At 39.5% G+C, this 11,515-nt stretch overlaps 1 non-coding gene across 1 annotated transcript; it reads right to left on the bottom strand.

Annotated features, from left to right (window-relative positions):
* Positions 1–498: 498 nt before the first annotated feature.
* LOC130983589 (small nucleolar RNA R71) lies at positions 499–606 on the bottom strand. Its single transcript, XR_009087572.1, has one exon. It is a non-coding gene; the product is annotated as a small nucleolar RNA R71 (small nucleolar RNA).
* Between the last annotated feature and the right edge of the window lie 10,909 nt (positions 607–11,515).

Below are 11,515 nucleotides of genomic sequence, written 5' to 3'. Positions count from 1 at the left end.
GGACATTCTTGTTAAAGCAGATCCTGAACCTGAAAGGACTCTGAAGGAGAAGCTAAAGCACAACAATCTAGAGAAAACCTTACAGAGAATCTTGAAAAAGAAGTAATGGCTGAACCCAACAACAATGCAAGGAAGATGCTTGGTGACTTTACTGCACCAAATTCCAACTTCCATGGAAAAAACATCTCAATTCCTGCCATTGGAGCAAACAATTTTGAGCTTAAGCCTCAATTAGTTTCTCTGATGCAACAGAATTGCAAGTTTCATGGACTTCCATCAGAAGATCCTTTTGAGTTCTTAACTGAATTCTTGCAGATCTGTGATACTGTTAAGACCAATGGAGTTGATCCCGAGGTCTATAAGCTTATGCTTTTCCCTTTTGCTGTAAGAAATAGAGCTAGAACATGGTTGGACTCTCATCCTAAAGATAGCCTGAACTCTTGGGATAAGCTGGTCACGGCTTTCTTAGCCAAGTTCTTTCCTCCTCAAAAACTGAACAAGCTTAGAGTGGATGTTCAAACCTTCAGACAGAAAGATGGTGAATCCCTCTATGAAGCTTGGGAAAGATACAAGCAACTGAACAAAAAGTGTCCTTCTGACATGCTTGGGAAAAATACAAGCAACTGAACAAAAAGTGTCCTTCTGACATGCTTTCAGAATGGACCATCCTGGATATATTCTATGATGGTCTGTCTGAATTGTCTAAGATGTCATTGGACCATTCTGTAGGTAAATCCATTCACCTAAAGAAAACAGTTACAGAAGCTCAAGAACTCATTGAAATGGTTGCAAATAACCAGTTCATGTACACCTCTGAGAGGAATCCTGTGAATAATGGGACGCTTCAAAAGAAGGGAGTTCTTGAAATTGACGCTTCAAAAGAAGGGAGTTCTTGAAATATTGACTCAGCAAGTCAATATGATTTCTCAGAGTCTGAATGGATTGCAAAATGCATCCAACAATACAAAAGAATCATCTTCTGAAGAAGAAGCTTATGATCTTGAGAACCCTGCAATGGCAGAGGTGAATTACATGGGCGAAGCCTATGGAAACACCTGTAATCTCTCATGGAGAAATCATCCAAATTTCACATGGAGGGATCAACAAAAGCCTCAACAAGGCTTTAATAATGGTGGAAGAAACTGGTTAAGCAATAGCAAGCCTTTTCCATCATCCTCTCAGAAACAGACAGAGAATTCTGAGTAGAACCCATCTAGCTTAGCAAACATAGTCTCTGATCTATCTAAGGCCACTCTAGGTTTCATGAATGAAACAAGGTCCTCCATTAGAAACTTGGAGGCACAAGTGGGCTAGCTGAGTAAAAGAGTCACTGAAACTCCTCCTAGTACTCTCCCAAGCAATACAAAAGAGAATCCAAAAAGAGAGTACAAGGCCATAACCTTACTTGGTGTGACCGAACCTAGAGAGGAGGAGGAGGATGTGAATCCCAGTGAGGAAGACCTCATGGGACATCCTCTGGACAAAAAGGAGTTCCCATTTGAGGAACTTACGAAATCTGAGGCTCATCTAGAGACCATAGAGATTCCATTGAACCTACTTCAGCCATTCATGAGCTCTGATGAATATTCCTCCTCTGAAGAGGATGAAGATATTACTGAAGAGTAAGTTGCTAAGTACCTTGGAGCAATTATGAAGCTGAATGCCAAGTTATTTGGTAATGAGACTTGGGTGGATGAACCCCCCTTGCTCACCAATGAGCTGAATGACTTGGTTAGGCAGACATTACCTCAAAAGAAACAGGATCCTGGTAAATTCTTAATTCCCTGTACCATAAGCACCATGACCTTTGAGAAGGCTCTGTGTGACCTGGGGTCAGGCATAAACTTAATGCCACTCTCTGTAATGGAGAAACTGGGAATCTTTGAGGTACAAGCTGCCAAATTCTCATTAGAGATGGCAGACAAATCCATGAAAAAGGCTTACGGACAGGTAGAGGACGTGCTAGTAAAGGTCAAAGGCCTTTACATCCCTGTTGATTTCATAATCCTAGACATTGGGAAGGATGAGGATGAATCCATCATCCTTGGAAGACCCTTCCTAGCCACAGCAAAAGCTGTGATTGATGTGGACAGAGGAGAGTTCATCCTTCAATTGAATGAGGACTACCTTGTGTTTAAAACTCAAGGATCTCCCTCTGTAACCATGGAGAGGAAGCAAGAAAAGCTTCTCTCAATGCAGAGTCAAACAAAGCCCCATAGTCAAACTCTAAGTTTGGTGTTGGGAGGTCCTAACAATGCTCTGAACATCTGTGAGGCTCGATGAGAGCCCACTGTCAAGCTATTGACATTAAAGAAGCGCTTATTGGGAGGCAACCCAATTTTATTTTTCTATGTTATTTTCTTTTATAGGTTGATGATCATGTGGAGTCACAAAAATTAAAGAAAAATAAAAAACAGCATTAAAAACAGCACACCCAAGAGGAGAAACTTACTGGCATTTAAACGCCAGTAAGGGGAGCAGCATGGGCATTTAACGCCCAGTCTGGCACCATTCTGGGTGTTAAACAAAAAGAAAGAAGCACCAGACAGGCGTTAAACGCCAGAAAGAAGCAACAAACTGGCGTTAAATGCCAGAAACAGGTTACAGCTTGGCGTTTAACGCCAGAAAAGGAATAAAAGCTGGCGTTTAACGCCAGAAACAAGTAGCAGCCTGGCGTTAAATGCCAAGATTGCACACTAAGGGCGTTTACACGCCTAATTAGAGCATGGATGAGAAATCCTTAACCCCTTAGGATCTGTGGACCCCACAGGATCCCCACTTACCCCACCTCTCTCTCTCTCCCCCTCACACATCTCTATAAACACTATACCCAAAACACAACTCACCTATTAAATCCTATCCTCTCTCCTATATTCTCTTCACCAATCACCTCCACACCTTTTCCCCAAAAACCCCCACCTACCTCACTTTTCCAATTCAAAACACTTTTCCCTCCCAAATCCACCTAATTCCATTCGGCCACTCTCCCTCTCTTTCCATATAATTACCCCTCATCACTCCTTCATTTTCACACATCACAACCACTCTCCTACCCCTTGGCCGAACCTATTTCTCCCTCCATCTCCTCCATTTTCTTCTTCTTCCCCTTCTTTTTTTCTTCTTTTGCTTGAAGACGAGCATACCTTTTAAGTTTGGTGTGGTAAAAGCATTGCTTTTTGTTTTTCCATAACCATTTATGGCACCTAAAGCCGGAGAAACCTCTAGAAAGAGGAAAGGGAAGGCAAAAGCTTCCACCTCCGAGTCATGGGAGATGGAGAGATTCATCTCAAAGGTCCATCAAGACCACTTCTATGAAGTTGTGGCCAAGAAGAAAGTGATCCCTGAGGTTCCTTTCATGCTAAAAAAGAATGAGTATCCAGAGATCCGACATGAGATCCAACAAAGAGGTTGGGAAGTTCTCACCAACCATGATCAAAGTATGAATCCGAATCCAAAGAATTGGCTTACAATGGTTCGGGAGAAATACTTAGATTTCGGTTCGGAAAATGTAAGGTTGGCGTTCCACTTGCCAATAATGCAAGAAAACGCACGCCCCTACACTAGAAGGGTCAACTTTGATCAAAGGTTGGACCAAGTCTTCATGGCCATATGTGTGGAAGGACCTCAATGGAAAAGAGACTCAAGAGGCAATCCGGTTCAATTGAGAAGTCCAAACCTTAAGCTTGTAGCTAGAGGATGGTTGGAGTTCATCCAACGCTCCATCATTCCTACTAGCAACCGATCTGAAGTGACTGTGGATCGGGCCATCATGATTCATAGTATCATGATTGGGGAGGAAGTGGAAGTTCATGAGATCATACCTCTAGAACTCTACAAGGTGGCTGACAAGTCCTCCATTTTGGTAAGGTTAGCCTTTCCTCATCTCATTTGTCACCTATGCAATTTGGCTGGGATTGACATAGAAGGAGACATCCTCATTGAAGAGGACAACCCCATCACTAAGAAAAGAATTGAGCAAACAAGAGAGCCTACTCATAGACCTCAATAAGAGCATGAGGAAATTCCTCATGAAATCCCTGAGATGCCTCAAGGGATGCATTTTCCTCCACACAACTACTGGGAGCAACTCAACACCTCTTTGGAAGGCTTGAGTTGTAACATGGACCAACTAAGGGTGGAGCACCAAGAGCACTCCATCATTCTCCATGAGATTAGAGAAAATCAAAAAGCTATGAGGGAGGAGCAACAAAGGCAAGGAAGAGACATAGAGGAGCTCAAGAGCACCATTGGTTCTTCAAGAGGAAGACGCCACCCTCACTAAGGTGGACTCATTCCTTAATCTCCTTGTCTATTTATTTTTCTGTTTTCGGTTTTGAGCTTTATGTTTGGCTATGTTTTATGTCTTCACTACATGTTCATTAGTGTCTAGTGTCTATGTCTTAAAGCTATGAATAATTCCATGAATCCTTCACCTCTCTTAAATGAAAAATGTGCCTAATTACAAAAGAACTAAAAGTACTTGGATTTCAAATTTTATCTTGAAATTAGTTTAATTATCTTGATGTGGTGGCAATACTTTTTGTTTTCTGAATGAATACTTGAATAGTGCATATTTTTTATAGTAAAGTTTATGAATGTTAAAATTGTTGGCTCTTAAAAGAATGATGAACAAAGAGAAATGTTATTGATAATCTGAAAAATCATGAAATTGATTCTTGAAGCAAGAAAAAGCAGTGAAAGAAAAAGCAAAAAAAAAAAAAGAGAAAGAAAAAGAAAAAGCAAGTAGAAAAAGCCAATAGCCCTTTAAACCAAAAGGCAAGGGTAAAAAGGATCCAAGGCTTTGAGCATTAATGGATAGGAGGGCCCAAGGAAATAAAATCCAGGCCTAAGCGGCTAAATCAAGCTGTCCCTAACCATGTGCTTGTGACATGAAGGTCCAAGTGAAAAGCTTGAGACTGAGTGGTTAAAGTCATGATCCAAAGCAAAAAGAGTGTGCTTAAGAACTCTGGACACCTCTAACTGGGGACTTTAGTAAAGCTGAGTCACAATCTGAAAAGGTTCACCCAGTTATGTGTTTGTGGCATTTATGTATCCGGTGGTAATACTGGAAAATAAAGTGCTTAGGGCCACGACCAAGACTCATAAAGTAACTGTGTTCAATAATCAACATACTGAACTAGGAGAATCAATAACACTATATAAAATTCTAAGTTCCTATAGATGCCAATCATTCTAAATTTCAAAGGATAAAGTGAGATGCCAAAACTATTCAGAAGCAAAAAGCTACTAGCCCCACTCATCTAATTGAGACTACATTTCATTGATATTGTGAGATTCATTGTATATTCTCTTCTTTTTATCCTTTTTTGTTTTTAGTTGCTTGGGTACAAGCAACAATTTAAGTTTGGTGTTGTGATGAGCGGATAATTTATACGCTTTTTGGCATTGTTTTTACATAGTTTTTAGTATGATTTAGTTAGTTTTTAGTATATTTTTATTAGTTTTTAAGAAAAATTCACATTTCTAGACTTTACTATGAGTTTGTCTATTTTTCTGTCATTTTAGGTATTTTCTAGCTGAAATTGAGGGACCTGAGCAAAAATTTGATTTAGAGGCTGAAAAAGGACTGCTGATGTTGTTGGATTCTGACCTCCCTATACTCGAAATGGGTTGTTTGGAGCTACAGAAGTTCAAATGGTGCGTTCTCAATTGCGTTGGAAGGTAGACATCCAGGGCTTTCCAGCAATATATAATAGTCTATACTTTGCTCGAGTTTAGATGACGCAAACTGGCGTTCAACGCCAGCTTTCTGCCCTATTCTGGCGTTAAACGCCAGAAACAAGTTGCAAGCCAGAGTCAAACGCCAGAAACAAGTTACAAACTGGCGTTTAACTCCAAGAGAAGTCTCTACACGTGAAAGCTTCAATGCTCAGCCCAAGCACACACCAAGTGGGCCCGGAAGTGGATTTCTGCATCATTTACTTATTTTCTGTAACCCTAGTAACTAGTTTAGTATAAATAGAACTTTTTACTATTGTACTCACATCTTTTGATCATCCTTGATCTTGGGATCAGGTCTTTTTCCTTATTTTCAAATTCATATGCCATTTGGGGGGGGGGGGGGGAGGGGGCTGGCCATTCGGCCATGCCTGGACCTTCATCACTTATGTATTTTCAACAGTGGAGTTTCTACACACCATAGATTAAGGTGTGGAGCTTTGCTGTTCGTCGAGTATTAATGCAATTACTACTATTTTCTATCCAATTCATGCTTATTCCTGTTCTAAGATATCCATTCACACACAAGAACATGATGAATGTGATGATTATGTGATCATGTGTTAGCACATAGAACAGGACTAGAGACGCATAGAAGTGAAAACAGAACACCTTGGAGGTAACCCTTATTGGCGTTGAACACCAAAACTGGCACCCAGCGCCAAAAAGGGGGAGGAAGCAAGGGCATTCAGCGCCCATTCTAGAGCACTCAGGACCATTTTTTGGTTCTATTTGGGTGTTCAATGCCCATTCTTGGCGTTGAACGGCCCACCATTCTCAAAAAAAAAAAAAAATCCACCCCTGGCGTTCAACGCCCATTACTAGCGTTGAACGCCCGGGGAGGCAGGGGCACTCGATTTCGAAGCTTCATGAAGCTAGTGGGACCCACCCAACTCCCACCTACCCACCTTTCATTCACTCCTTTCCTTCCCTCTCCTCTAACACCCAATATTTCATCCATATTCATCCATCATATTCCCCATCCATCACCTTGATTCCTATACCCCACCTCTCCCTCTTTCCAATACCCTCTCATCAATCCCATCTCTTCCTTTTCCCACCAATACCACCCACTTCAAATTCAAAAATTTCTCCCCATTTTCCATCCATTATAAATGAACCCACTCCCTCCCCACCCATATAAATACCCCTCATTCCTTTCACTCTCACCACACACCTTCCACACTCTTCCCCTACTTCCACACTTCTTATCATACAATTCCTTCTCTTCTTTCTTCCTTCCTATTAACCCAAAGGTTGAAGCTTCTTCCCTCTCTCCCCGTTATCTTCTTTCTTCTTCGTCTATTTTTCTTTTCTTTTACTTCTATTTGCTCAAGGACGAGCAAAATCTTAAGTTTGGTGTTAGAAAGATCCACTTTTTCTTTGCATTCCTAATCTCCATGATACCAAAAATTGAGTGGATTTCATCATATAAACCTACACTTATTCCATTAAATAACATGCTTTTGAGCTTTCCTCCTAAATTATGCTTAATTATGAAAACATGCTCTTTTGTGCCTAATTTAGTCAATTTTATTCCATTTGCCTTCCATTCGATACCTTGATGTTGTTTGTAAGTGATTTCAGGTGTAGGAATGGCTTGGTCAGAATGGAAGAAAAGCATGCAAGGAGAAGGAAGCATGATGAAACAAAGGAGAAGAGCAAAGCAATGTGTGCGTACGCACAGGTACCAAAGCAGAGCGAAGCATGCACACACACAGCATCTTGCGCGTTGCACGATCATCCAAAGCATCGCGAAGTGTGCGTGCGCACAATCCCTTGTGCGTACGCACAACCTGAGATTTTGGCCAAGTGTGCGTGCACACACGTCTGCGCGTACGCACAAGTACCCGCATATGCCTTCATTAAAAATGCACGTTGCTCACATTTTTGATAGATTGGAGGCCCAATTCTGAAGCCAATAGTTCATAATGGAAGGGGCAAATATTGTGGAAAGAGAGCATATCATTAGGATAGTTTTTAGATAGTAGAGGAGGCTTTAGTTTAATTTTCTCTCTAAGTTTTCTCTTAACACCATTAGGGTTTACATTAGGGTTTTACATTTCAAGTGCCATTTCTATTTTTGATATTGGATTTTGCTAGCCTCCATTGTAAGTATCTCTAAATTACTACTCTTTATAGTCACAAATTTCATGCTCTTTCTTGTAGTTAAAGTTTTAGTGTTAATATATATATATACCTTTTGCAATTTTGATCTTTTGTTGATAATTTTGATGATTGATGATTGTTATATGCTTGGTTGAGTTGCTATTGTTGCTTTTGATCATTTATTGCTTATAGTTTCAAGCATTTTCTCAATATTCCCATGTTTAGTGTTTATGCCCACCAAGTGTTTATGGAAATTTCAATTTTGATTATGGGCTAAATTTCCACCTCTTGGCTTGGGAAAATGAGCAATTGGGTTCCTAGAGTTGGAATGTTCAACATTTAGTGATAATTCTTAGATTGTTAATTGTTCTTGTTCCACTAACGGTAACTTGTTGCTAAGGTAATTAGCAAGTGAGTTAGGATTTGTGGATTAAGAACAATTATGCTTACTTGACTTACTCTTCGATGTAAGAGTTAACGTAGTGAGATTAATCCATTACAATTGTTATAGTTGTGGTTGCAACAAGGAAAGAAATCACTAGCTCATCCCAAGCCAACATTCCATTTATGCTTTAAATCACACACACACATACATACATCAATCACTTTTACATCTTACTTGTTTATATTACATAGCTAGTTCTTTAATTCCTTTATTTGTTCATTAATTGCAATTTTGAATGTTCTTTTGTTTCTTTAATTGTTTATCTCTTTATTGAAAATCCATTTTGCCTTCACAACTGAAATTGCACACTCATTGGCACGTGTCCTTGGGAAATGACCCGGTAATTTTAATCTCCCAGAATTATAATTGGTTTTGAATATAATCTAAACTTTGATGAGGGTCAAATGTGGGTTGGGACTGTACCTGCAATGCTAATCCGATTCTTGGAGGAGAATTTCCTAACCTGCATTTGGCCAGCCATCAAGTTTTTGGTGCTATTGCTGGGGATACATTAAGTGCAATGAGTGCTATAGTTTTGGTTGTTGGAAATATGTGAATAGTGTGAATACTTGATTTTTGTTTGTTACTTGAAGCTAATTGATAGTTGGCGCCTCTATCTAAGTAGTAGTAGTAACTAACGTTTTTATTTGTTTAGTCCTAGGTAAATAGAGATAGTTAGGATATATATTCAATCATTCATTGCTTTTGTTAATATTATTGAGTCTTATTGATAATGAGAACTTAGTGTTAGTCTAGAATTTCACCAAAATATACATTCTCATCATTGCAAGTATAGTCTAGACCAACAATGAACTCCCTTAATCAAATGTTTAAATTCAAATCAAATAACAGAGATCAAGAGTACTTCAACCTCGGGTCGTTCTTCCCTAGGATGCAATTGAAATGTCACTTCCTTGGTTGTCAAGAGAAAATGGGGTTTTGAATTCGAGAAATGAAGATTTAAAGGATTAAGAAATCAAAGAACTAAGCAATAATCGAAATTGTAATTAATGCAAGTAAAAGGAATGCAAGACCAAAACTAGTGAAAATGCATAAAAGAAGCCTTGACTTGGGAATGAGGATCCAAGGAATCCTATCATTGTCATAACCACAACTATGGTAATCATCATGAGTCAATCTTGCCTAGTCAACCCCAACCATCGAGGAGTAAATCAAGCAAGAATAATTGACCTTATTCCATAAGTCCTAGCTAACTTACCAAACTAGTTGATAAAAAGCTAGCGTCAATGGAAACAAGAGTCAACTAACTACCCAAGAATTACCACTAAATATCAGACATTTTGACTCTAGTATCCTAGAAACTCAAACCACAAGCCAAGGTGGGAAAATCTACTCAAATTCTAAGCTTGGCATTTTCACAAACACCTTGTGTGCTTAAAAGTAAAACATGGAAATTTGCAAAGTAAAATGGCAAACTATAACCAACTATCAACAAAACGAAACATAAACAAGAAATCAAACATAAAGAGAGCATGAAACATTAAATTCATCAGTCAAAACTCCAAGTAACACAAAATTGGAAATATGAACAAAGCACTTGAACCAAGAGGAAATGAAAATAAAGACAATGTAATTAAAGAGGAAATTGAGAGTACTTACAATTAAAGAAGCAAAATCCAAAAGAAAAGCTTGCTATAAAATGCTACAATGGAGATGAAAATAAAACCCTAAGAGAGCAATCTACTCTACACTACTCCTACTCCTAATACTATGAAATTAAACTATCTAAATGAGCTAAAATGGGTCAAAAGACCTCCAAATTTGCGCAGCACATGTCTCATTAATGCAGTTACGTGCAGGGACCTGTGCGGACGTACAGACACCCGGATGAAAGCTGACATGTGCGTATGCACAGGTGCTTGTGCGCATGCACACGTAGAAATGCTCGCTTGTGCGCACGCATGCAAGGCTGTGCGCACGCACACTTCGCTGTGTGTACTTTTCCTTATTTTCTTCATGTTTTCTGCCTTGTACATGCTTCCTTCCACTTTTGGCCATCCATTCTTGCCTAATTGACCTGAAATCACTCAACAAACATGTCATGGCATCAAATGGAATAAAAGTGGAATTAAATTGCTCATTTCAAGCACAAAAACGCATGTTTTCACATTTAGGGTTAAATTGGGGACAATACACAAAAGTATGCTATTTTGATGCTTAAGTGTGAGTTCATGTGCTAGAATCCATCCACATTGAGTCAAAATATACCATCAAATATGGACTCATCAATTATCTTTTCTTTTCACTATGAGCTATCACCCTTTTGGCTTGAAGTTTGGTTGTTATCATGTTGTAGGGGATGACAATACCAACATCGGGTCACATCAAAGTATGGGAGGCCAAATTGAGGAAGGTTCGCCAGCAAGCAATTCTTGGCAACAAGGACCATTGCATGGACCCTATGATCCTAATGCTTATCAACCTCGCATACCTTGCGGAACACACTATCATTACAATTTTTTTCCTCCACATGCTCATACTCTATATCCTTTACATGAGACACAACCGATATGCTCTCAAGTCCCTTTGCCACTCCAACCACCAACTCCTGTTCATTCACCTTACCGACCACCATACTTGGAGCAACCTAACCTTCACCATCATCCCACTCACTTCAACCTTCCTCATGAGGAGAACAATCTTCAAGCCTTCATTCAAGAACAACGAAAATTCCAAAGGAAACAAGACAATTGCATGGAAACTCTTGTCGACGTCTTGTCCCGTTTAACACTCCCCTCTACCTTTAACAACCTTACTCCTCCACAACTTGTTACACCTAGTGGTCCACATTTGCCGCCTCCATCAACCCTCAAGTCTAGCATTGATGCTATAATTCCAAAAGGAGGCAAGCTACTTGAGAAGATGGACTCTCAACCCACTCTTGCCAAGGAGGAGCCTAATGATGAATTGGTTGATAGGGATGAGAACTCCGTTGAAGGCGGAGAAAAGGGAAAACTCATAGTAGACACCCAACATGAGCTCTAAGAAGGTTTGATTGTCGAAAGAAGCTCAAGAGTGAGAGAATTTGATGATGATGATAAAGGCAACTCACCAATCCATCATGACTAAGAGGATAGATGATGAGCGGATAATTTGTACCCTTTTTGGCATTGTTTTTAGTATGTTTTTAGTATGATTTAGTTAGTTTTTAGTATATTTTTATTAGTTTTTAGTTAAAATTCACTTTTCTGGACTTTACTA

This window comes from Arachis stenosperma, chromosome 5 (genome assembly GCF_014773155.1).
Source record: "Arachis stenosperma cultivar V10309 chromosome 5, arast.V10309.gnm1.PFL2, whole genome shotgun sequence".
Lineage (NCBI taxonomy): Eukaryota > Viridiplantae > Streptophyta > Magnoliopsida > Fabales > Fabaceae > Arachis > Arachis stenosperma.
The sequence above is the reverse complement of the archived record's forward strand: the minus strand, read 5'-3'. Positions and strand labels throughout refer to the sequence as shown.